This window comes from Callithrix jacchus, chromosome 2, assembly GCF_049354715.1.
Source record: "Callithrix jacchus isolate 240 chromosome 2, calJac240_pri, whole genome shotgun sequence".
Taxonomy (NCBI): Eukaryota; Metazoa; Chordata; class Mammalia; order Primates; family Cebidae; genus Callithrix; species Callithrix jacchus.
Genome location: NC_133503.1, coordinates 35117975 through 35138746, shown reverse-complemented (window position 1 = coordinate 35138746; position 20772 = coordinate 35117975).

The window sequence follows — 20772 nt, the reverse complement described above, 5'->3', positions numbered from 1 at the left end:
GCTTTGTGCTTTACAAAGCACTTTTATGCACATTATCTCATTTGTTTTCTCACTGCAATTCCGCAAAACAGGAGGAAATAACATTGGGCTATGTTTGACAGATTTCTATACAATTTAATATAGTTTGGTAATTTTTTCAGAAGGAAGGAAACACCAAGTCTATTGTACAGTCTCTCTGTGTTCACGATGGGAAAATTTGGGTTCATAAGAATCGATTTCACCACTGTGATGGAAAAAAGGAATTTGACAAATCGAGGGGTCTCTGGATATCAGCCTAAGAGAAAAAAAAATAAGGTTGAAAAATGCTTAAGGGACTCTATTTTTCCATGTGTGGAGTGATACTGTGCAGTATTATAAAATGGGAGCCCTTGCATGTATCAATCTCATTCATTTACCCATTCATTCATCTACAAAGGGGCATTAAGCATCTACTAGTTATCTGGCATTGTGTTAAGTATACACATAAAATGGTGAGCAAAATAGATATTGTCCCTACCCTCATGAAGCCAGGACTTCACATTTTTGCCAGTATGATAGGTATGTACTAATCCTTAATTGTGGTTTTAGTTTTCATTTCCAAGCTTATTAATGAAGTTGAGCACCTTTTCAGCCATTAAGATGTCTCATGTGAAGGGATGAAACAAACAGATTTGTGTTTCCATAAGGTCTGTCTGGCTCTGGCATAGAGAGTGGACTGAGAGGAAGGAGCCTGTTAGGAGGCTGGTTCAGCAGTCCGGTCCAAGGCAGATGACAGCTCGGGTTGGAGGTGGCCATAGGGCACCAAACTAAGAAATTTGAGAGTGGTAGTTGGGAGCAGCGTTTCCAAATTCCTGAGGTCTTTATAATTTGGAAACCAGAAATTGGAATCCTAGGAATTTTCAGAAATTTCCAAAACTGTAAGTTTTTAAAAAAATGCTTTGAACATTTTTCCTATTTCTTAATTATTGTTATGGATAGCAGAAAAAGTCGTTTCAATACATAAGAAGTAAGCAAAAGGTTTAGAGACTTTACAAAGAATTGTAGCCTATAGTGATATTTAAACACGGGAAAATGCTGGAAAATTTTTGGATGGTACTCTAGTAATGTAGTGTTCAGATCTCCTAGGAAGGTTAATGATCGAATGTCAAAATTGCTCATTTTAGGATGTAATTTGTTAGCAAAACTTGCTATTTCTTGAAAAACCACTCATAAGATTTATATAAAGCATACTATATGTATAAGCTTATTAATATTCATTTTACTTGAAAGAATGACTCACCATTAGCAGCAGAGAGGGCCAGGGACACACACTCATGAACATGTCCACAGCAACAAAGGAACATTAATTAGATTCTGACTGTCTTTTGGCTAATGTCTGGTTCCTAGAAATGTCTGCCTTAACCTTAGATTTTTCTTGCCAAATTTTCTGGCTCTCACTTTGTACTTCAAGCCACAAGTGTCTTGGTGTTACTTGTTAACTTTTAACTCTCAAAGGAGATTTATATTATTTGTTTTTCCTTTTCCTGATTTCTTGACTGGTGTTTCTCAAAATTGAGTAATTCAGAAAGGTGTAAATTTCCTAAGAAATACTGAGATGGAATTCCAGCATGGAACACAGGGGTCCTGGTAGATTGGCATGGTGAAACAGTCTAGCAGAAAGGGGGCTGATGAATCTTATGCCTGTTTTTATGTGTTCTTTCCAAATTGATTAGTCTCTCTAAGTTTGGTCATCATGGGAAAACTGAGGCAAGTCAACAACTAACGCACCAAGTAGATAACTGACCCCACTCCATCATCCACAATGAGAATGAAATTTCCAAACAGGGCTTTCTTACTCCTCTTTAAAAAAGTAAGACACTTGTTCAGACCAGACAATGTTATTACTTTGCTTGAGAACCAAGAGATCCAGCAACAAGAGGCCCAGCAAAGGAAGATCTGAGAAGAAAAGGAGACAGCGGCAAGCACACAAAAGGCACTGCTTTCTCTCCTAAATTACTTCTTTTTAATGTACAAATAAATGGTGAGATTATTCTCATTACTGGGGGGAAAATGTTAATTTATAAAAATTGGGGAATTTTTTTCACAATAAAGCAAGAAAAAGAAGTTGGAATCATCTACAATCCCAACTGTCAAAGATAACCACTGTTTATATAGAAAAAAATTCTCTGTATGAGTACACACAGACATATAAAACTGATCCTATTTTGTCTCCTGTTTTTTCTACTAAGTATGTTGAAAAACTGTTTCGGTGCTGAATTAAAGACTGCTATTTGTGCTCATTTGCTCTTTAGTAACAGAATCCATCAAAATGTTTTATGATTGTCCACAATTCTTTCAAAACCCCTATTTCCCAGCCTCCTTTCCATCTAGATGTATCTCTGCAACCAAGTTCTAGCCAGTGGAAGGAATGGGATCATTGCACTGAAAAAAAGGGATATGTCCTCCATTGCTCACTCTTGCTACTTCCAGCTAAAGGGATTGAAGAAAAAAACCGGATCTTGGATCATGCTCTACATAATAGTATAGAAGAAGACTAATAATAAGATTGATGGGTTGATAGCAAGACAGAAGGCTGATGTGACAAAATAGACTGTTAACAAGATAGAAGGCAGAGGAACAAAATATAAAGAGACTAAGGCCCTGAGTGACCTCATGGAGCAGAGCTACTGCAAGCCGTGGACTGATCATCTCCAAACTGTGAGTGAGGAAGAAACTCCAATTTTCTTTGCTTCATCATAAATTGAGTCTTCTTAATAGTAGCTGAATCTATATCCTAATACATGTCTCGAGGTCTCCCTCTACAATACAGTTTGAATGACTCTGTATTTTTCACCATAGGGATGTTCAATATCAAAATTTACTGAATTCAACTAAGTATGAATTGTTGGCTATTTCTGTTGCTTTTAAACTTTTCTTCATAATAAATACCACTACAATGAATATCCTCGTATATTAAAAAAAAAAGTAATACACCCATTCTAAGAGCAGAGACCAGGCTGAAACACAGGTCTTTCTAAAATCTAGGGCCCTTCCCATGGAATCAGATACTCTGGACTTGGTCTGAGGACAAGATGGGTCGACTAGAGATTTGAACATGATTCCTGGAGGTCGATTCTCTTTTAGACCTCTTACCAAATTATTCCTTGACTCACATCCTGGAGAAAAAAAAACAAAAAAATGTCTTTTACAGAGTCATTATCTACTCCTGAAGATTAGGTGACTGATAACTTGTAAACCATGGCTGTGTCATAACAAAATATGCATAGTTTAAAAGATAGAATACAGATTTAAAACATTAATGTAGAAATAAGATCAAGTCATTAAGATTAAAAAATAAAAAAATAATCTGATTATCTCAAGTATCGATAAAGTGCAAGTCATCAAATAATCTCAATCCTTTTTCTTTATTTTTGAATCCAAGCAGTGTTCACCAAGATGCATGAGAGAGTCTGAGCAGAGATGACAGTAGAATTTGGATTCTTCTTTCTACTGGTTTATGATAATGATCCCTGGCAGAGTTTCTAATTGCACAGTCTTCTCCAGGTGCTCTCTCAGAATTGTGACATGTATACTCATCTAGGAATGTGTAGCTATTGGTAGTGCTGAAGTTTATATATGAACTTCACATAGAAACTTTTCAAAGTGGAAAGAAACTTTGTTATTTTTATATTCATCTTCTAAATAATTACTAAGCCCCCCCCCCCACCCCCCGCCGGGCACTTGGCACAGTGCTTCTTTTTTGGGGGCATTTGTTACAGCTTACTCCACAGGGAATAGTTTTCAGGCTGTGTAGGAATAAGAAAATTGGGAGGAAAATGGAACACTACAGAGAGTCAGGAATACAATGTTTTAGAAGAATCTTAAAAATCCACAGCTATTTGTATATCTTGAAATAAATGGCCTTCATTTGATTGGAAGAGACACTTTTAAAAGAACTTAAAAAAACTGAACAAGAGCATGATGATAAAGTGGGAGGAAAAATGATCTAAGACCTGTCTACTTAGCATAAGTTTTTCTTAGGAAAAAAATTAGAATGACCATATTATCATATATCCTAAAGGAAAAAAAAGTTATTTGAAGAGGTAGATGGCAGATCTTCCAAAAATGTTTTTTGAGGCAAAGGATACCATCAAGGAACTGACAACAATGGGAGAAGAAACCTTTGGCTTGTTAGTGTTTTTTAAGAATCTAGTTTATTTTGCAAAGGCATTTGTGGCTAAAGAAATTGGATAGGATGTTATTGTATTCTTAGAAGACATTTTATGCTGGGAGGACTGGGAAATACTTTCACAAATTTATTCAGTTGTTTTGTAAAGTATCAATTGCTCGACTTTAGTTCATGCCCATTGTGAGGTAATTAATGCAAAATAAGGATATAAGGATGCAGAGTGTCAGGAATGGGCAGTGAGGAGGATTTGCAGCCAGATTTTAACCGACCACATGGATGATGGCATAAAGCAGATTATCAAAATCTGCCAAAAAATCCAGGAAATATAACATTAAATTCAAAGAGTATTCTAGAGCAGTGTCTCTCAGCCTGACCATTGACCCACTGAAAGAGTTTTTTAAAATGTTGATGCCTGGTTCTTACCGATTCTTATTTAATTAGTCTGGAGAGTGGCCTGACATTAAGATGTTAAATGCTCCCCAGATAACTCTGATGTTTATCTAAAAGGCTGGCCAGGGCAGGGAATGAGTGGTATCTTTTTGTCTCTTCACTATCTCTTGCAACCCTAGGGAACCTAGAATGCAGACTTTTTTTGGACACAAGTTAAGCCAGACAAGGAAGACTACTGAGCAAGGTGATGCCTCTCTCCTCTGTGCCCCAACCCTTTGTGCTGGGTTTAAAACTGTCCTTGTTCTTGTTCACATTGGTGTTACAAGTAAAACACTCAGTGCTGCAAAGTGCAACCAATACTCAGGCAAAAGTTTTCTTGGCAAGGCAATTTACTTCTAGAGAGGGGCACTTCCTGCATGCAAAGCAGAGGCAAGGGAGAGCACCCAGAACAAAGGAGAGCAGCAGTTTCTTTTCTTTTCTTTTTTTTTTTTTTTGAGATGGAGTCTTGCTCTGACACCAGGTTGGAGTGCAGTGGCAATCTTGCCTCACTTCAACCTCCCCCTCCCAGTTCAAGCGATTCTTCTGCGTCAGCCTCCCTTGTAGCTGGGACTACAAATGCCCACCACCACACCCAGCTAATTTTTAAATATTTTTTTAGTAGAGAGGGGGTTTTACCATGTTGGTCAGGATGGTCTTTATCTCTTGACCTCGTGATCAGCCCACCTCTGCCTGCCAAAGTGCTGGGATTACAGGCGTGAGCCACTGCACCTGGCAGAGAGCAGCAGTTTTTATCCTTAGTGCAGACCTTGTTCCTGTGTCCTCCCACTGTGGGCTGGAATGGACCACACGATCCAGGCTAATTCCAATTGGTTAGTGTTGATATCATCAAGGGGTCAAGGGTGGACTTTCGACAGGAAGAGCGGTTACATAGGTGACGGGAAATGCCTGGGTGTGTTTGAGCACAGCAGAGATTGGGGGCGGGGGCTGATAGATAAATGGGTAACATTGCTTTTTTAGAATAGAGCAAAGAACCAGAAACTGAAACCCTTTGAAGAGGAACTATTTGTTCTTACCAATACCAATGTTTCCCCTTCATCTGGACAATCAAAACCTACGCTTAGCATCAGAGTAGTTGGTGATGCAACTCCGGATTTATACACTCAGTTCTTTCTTTTCCTTTTCATTCTTTGTTTTGTTTTGTTTTTGCTTTATATTTACCTTGATTTTACATTTTTGTGAATTTTACACCAAAATAAAACATATGAAACTGTCACTTTTGCTTCCCAATCTACATAGCTGGTTTAATGTAAGGGCATGCTTCACTTGTTAAATTTTTACATTCATCAAACATTAAAACATGTTTTAAAAAATTATTTATGATTTCCTTTTGGATATTTCCCTGGGCCTCACCAATGGCTCATAATTGCTGTGCTCATATTTGACTCTCATAGTCAAAGGACCTGGGCAGCCCTAGAATTGTAATATCTGAGTGCTGCAGAGCAATGAATTTTTAACATAGGCTTTTGGATAGAGACTCTGCAAATTACCCGCTTCTTTTTTAATGCTCTACTAATGAAGATCTAAAGCATGGGATCATTAGTGCCTTTTCCAGCTGGACAACTCATCGTACATACAGTGTATCTGCATTTGGACTGTCTGTCCATGTTAGGAGTCTAGGGTCAGCCTGACCTGAAGCAGAGCAGGGAAGTAGCCACACAGGCAAACACGAGAACCATGCTTTTACTATGCATTTAAATTTCTTGCCACCACCTGCAACTCAACCTTGGCTAGGACTCAGCTGTCGGGGCAACACGTCCTGGAACACAAAGGGGTGGGGTCTCCTGAGCTCCTCCATTCACCACCCCCTGGCTACTGTGTTTCCCTCCTCCCTTTTCTCCTTTAATTGTCATCTTCTACCATTGGGCTGTGTGTGGAGTTGAAGTGGGAGTTCAACTCCTACTTCACAGTCCCTACAAGGAACTGTGTACCCTTGGAGCAGAAGACAAGGCAAATGTGTCTGCTTCTTGATCTTGAATTGCTAAAATCAAACCCCAGGGATGCACACTTCAGATGTTTGTGGTTTGGACAAAATAGAGAATAGTATTGGGCTGACCAGCTGGGCTCATGGCTGGCGGCTCAGGCTCCAGCACTTGCGGGCTGTCAGAGTCCCTGGAGCCTCCCACAGTGGTGCTGTCCTTGTGTGATGGATTAGCCCCATGGGGCTTGCTGTTTGGTTCAAGGCTCAACAGTGCATTGCCCACCTCTGTGTCAGACTCCACAGGAGCCAGCCATGAGAGAGAGGATCTGACTCAGAGCTGGTTACAGCTACAGCTAAGAAGTGCATCGGCATCACCAGCCCAGGTCACCCCCAAATGCAAAATGATACACATCCCTTTTGCCATTGAACTTGGGTTGATTTTGAATAAATTATTCATTAGCCATCCAACTTCTAGGACAATCATTTTCAAAGCTTCAGAATCATCCAGTCACTTGTTACAAATGCAGATTTTTCAGGCCATACCCCAGACCTTTTAAATCAGAAATTCTTGAAGGTGAGGCATTCAAGGTAATTTGATACAATACTTGAGGGGAGTATTCTATCAAACAGTGATTACGGGCAGAGGGGAGGAACTCAGTCTCACCAGCTTCCAAACTCTTGAGCAAGTTACTAAGCTTCCTGAGCCTCCATTTTTCTCATCTGTCAAGGGGAAGCATGAGAATTCTGGCCTCACTGGGTGGTTTTGGTGCTCGCTTGGAACGGAGCAGTCCAGTCCTTAGCACGTAAATCCCAATTGACACGAGCCCGTGTTCTGATCCTGTGTGGAACCTGACTTTGTGCTTCTCTTACATTTCTGCCACTTGTCATCCTATGATCCACACTCAGGTAGTGGGAGTCATTGCCACCCCACCTTGGGATGTGTGTCTTGACTTCCCACACCATTCCTATTGCTGGGAGCTGTTTCTTCCACTCAGGCAATCCCTCTAGTTGGAGAGAAGTTGTCTTCCATGCATTTTCAGCTCTAAGGGAAAGGGTTCTCAGGAGAAATGGCAGGGAAGTCTTTTGACAAAATATGTCTGCATCACCCCTTCACCCCTTCAGGCTCCCCAGACCATGACTTTTATTTAGGGGTACTCATGCAATCTCAGGAATATTTATTCCTAGCTGTGCCCCATCCCAGAACCTGGGCATGGAGATATTCAAGGGCAGCGGTAACAAAAGTAACAGATCGACCACATCTGCTAATGAGGGGTAGGCACTGTGCCTGGTGGTCAGGGTCCTTGGAATGTGTGTACCTCTGACTTCCTGTGACAAGGGTTAAGGAGGGGGCTTAGGTGAGGCTGAGCTTGGGCCGGGAGACAGCAGGACAGTTTTTGCAGGAAAGCTCTCAGTCTCCAGACTTTAATGGAAGGTGGTGACACATAACAGTATCACTGTGCAGTCATGAAAGGGTCTAGGTTACTAAACACACTCATGTTTGAAGTTTAAATCTTAGCTTAGCCACCTACCAGGTAATGAGTCATGGGGTATATTATTTCTTGGATATTTTATTTTCTCTCCAGTAAAACAGAAATAATACCTCCAGATTCCTGGGGTTGATATGATGATTAAATTAAAGCATATGAAAGCACTTCTACAGATTATACCCCCACACTAACATAAACTGTGATTTTTAGGAAGAACACAGGTGTGCAATCACAGATGGGCTTGAAGTTCTGCTTGGCTATATCCTACCTGTGTGACCTCAGGCTTAACCTCTACGAGCCCTGGCTTTTCCAGCTGTAAAAAAGGGAACAGGCCTCCCACAGGAGCCTGCTGCGGGGCTTAAATAAGACAGCAGGTAATCCACCGCCTGCATGAATCAGGAATATGGCACGGCTTAGTGAGTGCCAGAGCCTCCTCTTCTCCACAGGCACGAGACCCTTCTAGGGGCTGAGCCGGGCCCACTGGCTCCCTAGGTGCCTCTGTCATGCTTGTTACTCCTGGAGCCTGTTGCGACCACTCAACCCCATGCCTGGGTGTCAGCTTCATCTTCCTGTATCACTATTTTGAGAGCCTTGGTATTTGAATGAAAAAGGCCCCTGCAAGGTGCTCCATAACTTGGGAGGACTTGTGAGACGCTGATCACAACCTGCAGAGGTCTGTCCTGCAGACCCTTACTCAATGACGGATGAATGAATGCACTCTCTAACCCAGTACAGTGATTTTGAGTGGGCTAGGGATGGCAGTCAACTACTTTCAGAGGGCGATAGCAGCTAACTGACCACAGCTCCCTGTACCTCCTCACATGTATTCAGTGTGGATTTCATAACAGAGGTTCCAAGTCAACATGCTTGTGGATAATTAATGTGATTAAAAGACTGTTTTTATGAATGATATATGCTTTGGTTCTGGGTTCCAGAGTAAATACCATTAATGGCTAATTCCCCTTTGATCTCTCCCTGAGAGGGCCAACCAGCACAAAGTTTACGTGAGTAAACAGTTAGAGTAGAGACAAAGGGATGTGGGGTAAACAGATTTAACTGGGGAAGCTTTTATTGTCCCTGATACTGTACCCTATGACTTAAATTTCTAATGTAATGAACTGGCTGCCTTCAGCCCGTTCCATTAAAACCTTTCAGTCTTCCAAAAGGTTTGAGATTACATCTTCTAACTTGTTCTAATATTTCCCTAATATTTTGCCAGTCACCCTGAGTGAATACCAACAGACTTGGGTGGGGTCTCTCTTGCTCTTCCCACTGGAAGAGAAGCTACTTCTCTTCTGGGACCTTGGCTCCAGCCATGCACATTGCTTCACTTCCTTCCTCTCTGCCTCCTTGCAGATCTTTCCCCACCCAGTCTTTACTCAGGTCGTCCCTCCCTCCTGGCGTCCTTCCCCAACCTCTCCACACACCCCAATGCACCCCATGCCTAGAGGCATGCTGTGGCTTCAGTCTTTTTGAGCCTTTCCTTCTCTGCTGTGACCTTATCTCTCCTTGCAAGCATATGTTATCTTATTTGCTTTCATTGTTCCCTAGAGTGTGTGCTTTCATCTCCTGGGGAGATTATACTCTTTTTAGGACAGGCACTGTGTCCCTTGCAGGTCTAGTGAGGGTACCAGATGAATAGTAGGAAAGCAGTGTCTGTCTACCATGTTCAAGGGAAACAGGAAGTACAAGAAATAGCTTAGTAGGCAGTGAGCCTAGACAGCCACTGGGGGGCGATGAAGGACCAGACTGTGAGTGGGCTGGAGCATCTGAAGGAGAAGCCCAGGCCGGGGACTTAGGGAGCAGGGGCTGTCACATCACAGTCATAGAGGATGACCCAGAGACAGGTTCTCCAAGGAGGGCCAGAGGGCTGAAAACTCAGTAGAGGAAATGCCCAGAGCCAGGCCCCTCCAAACATCCCATGCCTGTTAATATGCATCCAGTCACCCCAGCAGGGCCTGGGGCTGCCTCTGGGATACCCAGAAATCTGAGAGCAGGGGAGTTCTTCCAAGGGAGCATGTCCCCTCTGTACCAGATACAGTGCTGATGCAGGAGGCCCCTGTCCTTTAGGGCAATCAAATTAACCCTGGCACAGACCCAGGGTCACGGTTGGAGGATGGGTGGAGATCATACTTTCTGTGGTCTCAGGAAGCCAAGAAAAATACCCCAGAGCAGAGAAATCCACAGGTCCCACCACACTGTGCTCTGAAAGCTGCGGCTAACGCAGCCTTAGCTTCTTAGCAGCCAGTGCCAATCGATTTGGGGAAATTTGCCAGATGGGCTTTATCTGGTTGGTGCTCGCAGCCTAGCTCTGCTGCCCCAGCATGGGCCTCTGCCCCCTGCTCTGAGCTGACAAGAACTACCTCCTTCCCTTGGTGATGTGTAATTGTCACCCTCCTTGGCCTCACCCACACAGCCTCAGAGACACCTCCCAGGTTCAGGCAGGAGTAGCCCTAGGATGCATAGGGGTTCATGTACAGAGAGCATTTCATTATTTTTCAGCAACCATATTTCCTAGGCTTGGCCTTGGTGGGACTTGTGGGGAGGGCTTACCTCTGTCCTGTGCTCAAGGTGAAGGTTGTTGAGGTCATGGCTTGTTGGAGGGAAGCTTTGGCTGCAGTTGAAGAGGTAAAGCAGGGGTTGGTGGGGTAAGAACACACTGTGCACTGGCCTGGGTGACCCAGTGGGACTTCCTTCTGATGGTGTCTGGATGGATGTGCTGGGGAATTGCCCTTGAGTAACAGCTGCAGTTAATTCTGATTTATGGCCTCTGAGCCTCCCTCCACCACCTGGAGAAGGAGCTGTTATAATGGCTTCATGGCAGACATTGCTGGTATTTTTATTCTTGATGTTCCTTGCCCTGGTCTTTGTGTAGCCTGTGCACCCTCTGTCTGCTGGCTGTGTAGAGAGAAGACCAGCTCAGCCTGCCCTGATCAGCTTGTCCCACTTGACCCAGGTCTGACTCATCATGCCCTCTCCCTTCTGCCCAGCTCATCTTCCCTTGACTGGCCTTGCTGACACCCTCCCTGCTTGATCCTATCCCTGCCTCTGCCCTGTCCCTTGGCTGCTAGGTGATCCTTTGTCTACATTTGCTCTTTCTCACCTGTGACTAATCTTTAGTGACATATCCTTCTCATTCTGGCCGTGAGTCCCTGGAGTACAGAACCATGGTTGCTAGTCTCTGTTAAATCAATTTAGTAAATGTTAACTGAGCGTCCGCCATGTGCCAGGCACTAGGTAGGTGTCAGCGATGCTCATGGAGCTAGACTAGCAGATAAACATGCAACGCGAAAGCCATGGGTAGTGACAAATGCTACAAAAAAAAGACAAACAAAAAACAAAAAACAGTGCATGTGACTGGGATCTGCTTTCAACACATGAGAGGAAAGTGACAGTCATGTTGAAATCTGAAAAAAGAAGGTGCCCAAGGGCGACAGTTCTGTCTCTCAGACAGCTGCACCACACAGCCCATGAAGACAGGAAGAACATCTGGCTGAGGTTACAGCAAGTGCAAAGGCCCGGAGGTAAAACTAGCTTACATTTCTAGAAACTGATGAATGAGCTGTGTGAATTCAGCAGTCGGTAGGAGATGAAATATTGTCAAATTTCACATGTCCAAGCTGTATTGATTTCCCCACAAAACCTGCCCCTCCTCTTATCCTTCCCATCTCCATTGTTCCACTGCTTAGGGGCCAAACTTTGTAGCTATCCTTGACCCTCTCTCACACTCTGTAACCACTCTCTCAGCAAGTCCAGTCAGCTCCATTGTGCATCCAGGATGTGACGCTTTTCCTGCCACCTCCACGATGGCCATCCTAGTTCAACTACACCTGGAGCTGGCAGCAGCCTAATAGCTGATTTCCACCCTCAACCAGCCAAAAGGAAGCATTGAAAATGTAAGTTAGATGAGAGCCCTGTGCTGCTCAAATTCTCCTGTAGCTCCCACCTCATTCAGAGCATAACCCGTAAGTGTACAGTGATAGAGTGGACAGGAGAGGTGGAGTGCCTGCCCGGCGTCGTGGGTGTGCACTCCGCCTCTCCTATCCACTCTGCTCCAGCAGCAGCCTTGATTTCTTTATACATGCCAAGCACACACCCCACCCCAGGACCTTAGCACCTGCTCTTCTTTCAGCTGGAGAACTGCTGCTGCCTCCCCTCATACACACATACCCACATGGCTCTTTGCTTAAAGTTCTTTATGTGCCTGCCAGTATGTCAACTTATTATGGAAGCTTCTCACCAACCCATCCACTCCTCCTCAATGTCACCCACCCTGAGCACTTTCTTTTTTTTTTCTTTTATTTGTTTATTTTTATTTGAGACAGAGTCTCACTCTGTCACCAGGCTGGAATTCAGTAACACGATCTTGGCTCACTGCAACCTTCACCTTCCGGGTTCAAGTGATTCTCCTCCCTCAGCTTCCTGAGTAGCTGGGACTACAGGCATAAACCACCTCATCCAGCTAATTTTTGTATTTTTAGTAAAGACGAGGTTTCACCACATTGGCCAGGGTGGTCTCGAACTCCTGACCTCATGATCTGCCCACCTCAGTCTCCCAAAGTGCTGGGATTACAGGGGTGAGCCACCAGACTTGGCCAGCACTCTCTATTTTTCTCCCTGATACACATTTGATTCATTTGACACTATTTGATGCATTCATTGTTTCTTTATTGTCTGTTCCTCTTAGGATGGAAGCTCATTGGAGGCAGGGACTTTATTCTGTTCATTGCTGTATCTCCAGCATCTGCCTGGCATGTGGTAGATCCCCCAAAATATTTTGGAGGTCAGAAATACAGGAAGGGCTGGACCATGGAGAATATAGTAGACAGTGTTAAGCACTGTAGGTTTTATTCTAAAACAGTAAGAAGCCATTGGGAAGTTTTTTGTTGTTGTTGTTGTTTTGAGACAGAGTCTTGCTCTGTCACCAAGGCTGAGTACAATGGTGCAATCTCAGCTCACTGCAACCTCCACCTCCTGGGCTCAAGCGGTCCTCCCACCTTAGCCTCCTGAGTAACTGGGACTACAGGCATGCACCATCACGCCTGGCTAATTTTTGTATTTTTTGTAGAGACAGGTTTTGCCATGTTGCCTAGGCTAGTCTTGAACACCTAAGCTCAAACAATACAACTGCCTTGGCCTCCCAAAGTGCTGGGATTCCAGGTGTGAGCCATCACGCCTGGCCCCACTGGGAAGTTTAAAGCAGAGAGAATGTGATCTGCTTTGCACTTTGAATTCACTGTAGATAGAGTGTGGAGAATGACTAGAAGCGGGGCCAGAGATGGAACTCAGGGAATATGCTGGTGGCTTGCATCAGGATGGTCCATGGATGTTAAGAGAAGGATGTGAGCAAAGTCACTGGCAGATGAGCTAGGAAGAAGCTGGTGCCCCAGGCCACACAGACTCCTCATATGGCCCCAGAGCTGTGTGACTTACCCTCAGCCAGTCCGGGCATCAGGGAGACCCACTATGCTGGCACTCAGGCAGGTGCAGGGAGTTTAGACTCTGAACTTTTCTGCAGATGGGAGTCTGAACTTAGCCATCCACACTTCTCCCTTCATACTCAATGGGAAACATCTTAAGAGCAAGGCTGTGTCTGTTTGCAACACTCTTCACTCCTCACACATATACAATCCTGAAGATGTTCAACAGTGCTAGAGGTTGGAGTCGCTGATAGTAAATGCTGAGACAGACTAGAGTGAGAGATGTCCATGAGGAATGAACACCTGTGAAAGGAAGGGGAGGAAGCAGGATGGAGCAGAGGGAAAAGTCGAAATACAACATAGACCTGACAAAGCCTTGGCCCACCTGATAAGGAGCATGGGATCAAAGATCACCGTCAGTGTTGGGCTGAAATGGCTAGCCCTATACCACTGAATACAGGCTGCCCAGAAAAGTGTGAGCCAGGCTCTCTGCAGCTGAGGCAGATCTTAGAGGAGCTGCCAGCTGGAGGTGCCTGCTGTATTCTCCAGCATCTGCACAGCAAGTCTTTCCTTGGAGGGTATTTGGGTGACATGTCTTGGAGTCTACTGCAGAGGATATGCAGTTGCTGAGGGCAACTTGAGTGAAGCCTACTCTTCCTCCCCCTATCATGTAAACTGGTCCCCAAGAAGACTTAGCAACAGCTTGGGCTCTTTCTAGGCCTCTGAGCCAACTGGCCTGAATGGAGCAGATGAACTAGACACTTGTCTTGTGCTAAAGCATCTCTTCAGACTCCAAAGAACATTTAGAGATGAGATTCATTGAGAGGGCAATTTCAGAGTTATTTCAGCCTCTATTATGCTGTGGAAAGATGTAGGCCTTGTGATCCCAGACAGTCTATTGTTCCAATCTGATTCTGCCAAACACCAGCTTACGATCCCAGGCAAGTTGATAAGCTCTCTGGAGGTATTTTCCTTCTTCTGTAGAATGAGTATAATGATACTTAAGAGATAGGGCTGTCTCACTAATCTTGTCTTCTCACTGGCCCGCAGTTTTTGTTGAATGAATGAGTACCATTTGTTGTCAGATATTTGCACCCTTATTTCATGCAGGTCACAGCAGTCATAAGCTCCTGGAGGACAAGGGCTTCTATTCACACTCACAGATGTGTGAACAAGAGCCACGCCTATTTTACCACTTCTCAGTTGCATGAGATTTGTCCAATTGACGCTTCTCCAGCCCGAGTGCTGCCATTTTCATGGCTGAAAATGTAGGGCCTGGTGCAGAGTCTGGCCCAGAGTTGGCCTCCAAAACACATTAGTTGCAATGATTGACACTGGCCAGAACACCCTGAGGTTTCACCATCACCCCAACAGTCAGCTCATGACATCCTCTGAGAACAAGTCTGAATTTTACCCTGACCTCAGCCCACCTTTCTGGAATCTCATTTGCATGGCAGGCTACATGCTGCCCCAGCTGGATTATAAAGTTGATCAGGAGTGGAGCATTTGCCATAGTTCACTGGTTCAGTGGCAATTTAATGTCACCTGGCAAGCCTGTCTAAACTCCTTCCTGTCAGCTCTCTTGCCTAGAAAGATTTTCTTTTCTCTAGGTTGTGAGAGAAAAGATTGCATATCCACAGAGGAAAACATAGCCTTTGGTAGGACTGAAAAGAATTTATGTTTGGCCATTTCAGCAAATTGCCCCCTGGTTGTTCAAAGCACAGTCCTTTACTTTGCTCCATAAAGCCTGGTGGAGTAGGATAAGCACCTGCTATGGACCTAGCAAGACCTGAGTTCAAATCCTATGAGGCCTTGAACAAGTCTGCCTCACTTCTGAGAGCTTCGATTCCTGTATCTGTGATGCTTATCTTGCCGATTGGTTGAGAATTTAGAAAAGAAATTGCCTGATACACTACACCTGCTCAATAGCATGCACTTATCATTTCCTTTTGCCAAGGGAAGGGGACAGAGGGTAGGCAGTGCTGATGTCTGTTTTGTTTAATGCTTTGTGATTTGCACTCTATGTGGGGATATGGAAAGTTCTGGCATCTGCTGCACTGACTCAGGACTGAGGAGGTCAGCAAAAGTGCAGGCACCTGAAAGAGTGAAGTACCATAGTAGGCCCTGAGAGGAACTCCCACAGGCAGTAGCAGCCTCTGAACGGTGATCCAAGGACAGAAGGTTGAACTTTTCTCCCATCACTATCATCTGCACTTACATTACTTTTGTGGCAGATAGGACTGAGAATATGGCTGAGACCCCTGCTCTGTCCTCAAGACAGACTGGCTATATCCTAAACACCGAGAAGCAGGCTGTTAGGTAGACTCTTCCGGGAAGGGAGAAGGAAGAGTTGGGGCTTGCAAACTTATAAACCAGACTGGAGGCTCCTTAAACGAAGATCCTATGTCTGTCTGGTCACCACTGAATTCTTAACACCAAGCATAATGCCTGGCACGTAAGAGACATTCAACATCTGTTGAATCCAAGCCACATTGTACATAGACATTTTTCATCCATCCATCCATCCATCCATCCATCCATCCATCCATCCGTCTGACATCCATTTGCTGAAGGCATACTCTGTCCTTAGTACTGGGTTGAGTTGGGTTTATGGAGACAAAGCTAGTTTCTTACCGCTCACAGCCTAAGCATGGGAGACAGACATGGGTAACTGGTAGTACCAGTGGGGACCAAATTTTCTAATAGGGAAGAACCCTAGGAGCATGAGGTGGGCATTCAGCTTATAAGAGGTAGAGTAGGACAAAAAAAAATTCTGAAGGAAGGGTAGGCAAATCAAATATAGACATGGGTCATCTAGCTCAAAGCTGTGATTTTCCATTGTCTCTTTATAAAGTTTCTTTGGATGATAACATAAGGCTATCTGTAAAATGGCTGGCACATGCTATTTGCTCTCCAAAACTCTGCAGTGATCATGATCGTGATCATCATCATCATCATCCTCACTGTTGTCAACACTGTTTGCTTTGCAGGGAAGGTAGGGGAGAGTACCTGTGTCTTCCTGGGTTTTGCTGCACATTTACACCATCCTGTCCTGTCTATGCTTAGGGCCAGGCCTCTTAGTTCCCTCAAAGTTTAGAAGGTCTGGGAGGGAGTGACCTGGGTAAGGTGGGGGAAAACTTCCAGGGTCCACCAGGGGATTCTGAGGATCTACAGGAGCTGAGAGGATAGTGAGGCAATTTGCTTGACTTTTGACCTTTCTTCCTGGGTCTTCCCCTCTTCAGTGACAGTTGGGCCTTGTGCCATCCACCAGGTAAGAACACAGCATTTCCCTCCTCTGGAGGATACAGCATCAAAGTGCCATCTTGTAAAGAGAGGCCAGCCATCACCAGACAATAAAACCTCCTGAATCCTTAATCTTGGACTTCTCAGCCTCCCGAACTGTTAGAAAATAAATTTTTGTTCTTTATAAATTACCCACTCTCGGATATTTTGTTATACCTGAACAAAATGAATTAAGAAATTAGTCTTAGCATACTTGAGAGAAGTGAAGAGGAAATTCAGCTTTGGTGTGGACCTATGATTTCATGGAGGGGAGCTAGGGGACGCCAGTACCGGCTTTGGGAAGCACACTTTGTTCAGGGCACTGGACACATGCCCATCAATCCAGGCTCTCCTGAAGGCTCCTGATTTTGAGTCCTGTCCTCAGAGTAGATAGAAGACACTGAAAGCATTCACATGTGGGAAGACTGAACGGGAGCTCCAACATTCAGACTTCCATCATACCACACATCCTCAGCCTCAACATGGTATGAACCATGGCCAACACGCCACTGCTTCTTTTTGTTGCAAGGTACCCAGTTTAGATTGGCATTCAGAAAGGGAGGTTTCTAACTGAACCAAATGCCAACAAACAACACTCAACCTTCTAATCAGGAGACAATTCAGTGGTGAGTGAGTATTCCCAGGGCTGGCTGTATGCTAGTTACATGCAAAATAGAATCTAATAGATCTAATCAAATGATCCAAATACATTTATTTGTGCTTAATTAGGAACAGAGGGGCTACAGTGTTCAACTTCTCTATTCTCTTGGCATTTGGCTTCTAAAAATCAGTGCTATGGCCTATGTGACTCCAAAACATGATTTTTTTCTACAAACTTGATCTGTCTCTCTCTCTCTCTCTCTCTCTGTGTGTGTGTGTGTGTGTGTGTGTGTGTGTGTTACAAATTATTTGAGGGTTTATAACCACATTTGATATAAATTAACACATTGCTAGAATTAATACTTTTGGTCCAAAAAGCATAAAGGGAAGTGATCCAACACCTAACTTCTCTGCAGTGTAGGAAATTATTGAGTGAAAAGGGTCTGGCTGATGGGAAACAATATTCCCCTGATAAAAATCCGCTATGTTTCTCTCTTTCATATGCATGTGAATCCATGTTCTCTCATATTCTCTTGCTGTCTCTCATATGCGTGGTAGGAGGTAAAAGAAGAGGGTTTTCTGGAATGTTCTGGAGCTTAAGGAACTTGTTTCCATTATTCAGGCTTTTAGAGGTGTTAACAAAGCAAAATACTACTTGATTTTGAGTGTGGCTCTGATAAAGATACATTGATTGTATCTTGTAAATGAATCTTGTCCAGAACTATGCAGTCTGGTGAGTGTTATTCATTTCTAAGTAGTCATGCTGGAAGGCTGTGCACCTGTTCCAGAGGTGTTTTAGTTGCTCCAAACAAGCCATTGAGTAACTCTCACTCTTAAGATGATCTTCATATACAAGAAATTTGTCCTCATTGCCCTCTTATCATTGTGCAGCAGAGCAAGCAGAGTGGTGAGACAGTATAGTTCAAGGTACTCATCCATCAGGTAAACTCCTGATGATCTTGGGCTATTTGCCAACATTTAAATCCCTCCTTCCAAGACAACAATTTGACCTCATGAAGGAGATATAAAAACTATATGTTATAAACTTGGGAAGTAACTTTTGTTTGTTTAGTTGGTTGGTTTTCTTTCCAACTCTTATTTTAGGTTCAAGGTGTAAATGTGCAGCTTTGTTTCATGGGTAAATTGCATGTAGTGGGGGTTTGGTATACAGATAGTTTTGTCACTCAGGTAATCAGTATAATACCTAATCGGCAGTTTTTCAATCCTCATCCTCTTCCTACCCTCCACCCTCAAGTAGGCCTCAGTGTCTAATTATTCCCTTTTTTGTGTCCATGTACACTAAATGTTTAGCTCCTACTTGTAAGTGAGAACATGTAATATTTGATTTTATATTCCTGTGTTAATTCACTTAGGATAATGACCTCCAGCTTCATCTATGTTGCTTCTAAGAACAAGATTTCATTCATTTTTATGGCTGCATAGTATTCTGTGGCATATATGCACCACGTTTTCTTTATCTAATCCATTATTGATGGACAGTTAGATTGATTCCATGTCTTTGCTATTGTGACTAGTGCTGTGATGAACATATATGTGCCCGTCTCTTCATGACAGAATAATTTATATTCCTTTGGTTATGTACCCAGTAATGGGATGCTGGGTCAAATTGTAATTCTAGGTTCTCTGAGAAATCTCTAGACTGCTTTCCACTGAATTAATTTACTAATGACTGAAATTAATGACTAAACTAATTCACATTCCCACTAGTAGTGTATAAGCATTCCCTTTTCTCCACAACTTCGCCAGCATGTGCTATTTATTGATTTATTTAATAGTAGCTATTCTGACTGGTGTGAGATCGTATCTCACTGTGGTTTTGGAGTTTGCATTTCCCTAATGATTAGTGATATTGAACATTTTTTTCATATTCTTGTTGGCCATGTGAATGTCTTCTTTTGAGAAGGGTTTGCTCATGTCTTTTACCCATTTTTAAATGGAGTTCTTTGTTTTTTGCTTGTTGATTTATTTAAGTTCCTTATAGATTCTGGATATTAGACATTTGTCAGGGTCTTTTGTGGTTCTAGATGAATTTAAGGATTGTTTTGGCCATTTCCTTAAAAATGACATTGGAGAAAGAGTACTCAGGGAGGAGGATCCAAGATGGCTGAATAGTAACAGCTCCGGAGTGCAGTTCCCAGCAAGAACAATGCAGAGGATGAGTGCTCACTGCATTTCCAAACAAGTTTTTACTGCCCACAGACCAGGAGATTCCCAGGCCAAAAAGCACCACGAGTTTTCAGCAAGGCTGGTTCTGTGGGTTGGCACACAGAAACTCAAACAAATCAGGGCAGCCATTTCAACTGCCACTGGAACACCTGGGAGAGAGAGCCACCCATTCAACTGAAAGGGAGGGGGCTGAGAGAGGGAGCCAGGTGATCTGGCTTGGCAGGTACCACCCCCACAAAACAAGCAATCTGAAGTGCTTTGGATTGAGAGTTTTGTAACAAGTGCAGCTGGACCCAGGATGGTCCAGCTCAGTGGGGGAAAGGGCATCCACTGCTACTGAGGCAGTCTGCAGATACTGGGACAGTTCACACAGCAGTTGGGCAGAGCCTGCAGCAGCTCAGCAACACCTCTGCTGTCAGACTGTGACTAGACTATTCTGTGCAGGGCAGGGCAGGGCATGTCTGAAAAGGGGCAGCAGCATGTCAGGTGACCTTCCTAGGTCAGAGTACCTGGGAAAAGAGGAGGTTATGAGTTCCACTGCAGTAGGCCAATATCCATGATGAACATAGATGTAAAAATCTTCAATAAAATACTGGCAAACCAATTGCAACAGCACATCAAAAAGCTTACCATCATGATCAAGTCAGCTTAATTTCAGGGATGCAAGGCTGGTTCAATATATGCAAGTCTATAAATGTAATCCACCACATAAACAGAACCAAAGACAAAAACCACATGATCATCTCAGTAGATGCAGAGAAGGCCTTCAACAAAATTCAACAGCCCTTTATGCTAAAAACTGTCAAGAAACTAGGTATCAAAGAAACATATCTCAAAATAATAAAAGCTATTTACAACAAACCTGCAGCCAATATCATACTGAATGGGCAAAAACTGGAAGCATTCCCTTTGAAATCCGGCACTAGACAAGGATGCCCTCTCTCACCACTCCTATTCAATATAGTATTGGAAGTTCTAGCCAGAGCAATTAGGTAAGAAAAATAAATAAATGGTGTTCAATTAGGAAAGGAGGAAGTCAAATTGTCCCTATTTGCAGATGACATGATTGTATATTTAGAAGACCCTATCATCTCAGCCCAAAATCTCCTTAAACTGATAAGCAACTTCAGCAAAGTTTCTTTATAGAAAATCAATGTGCAGAAATCACAGGCATTTCTATACACTGATAACAGATTAACAGAGAGCCAAATCATGAGGAAACTCCCATTCACAATTGCTACAAAGAGAATAAAATACCTAGGAATACAACTAACAAAGGAT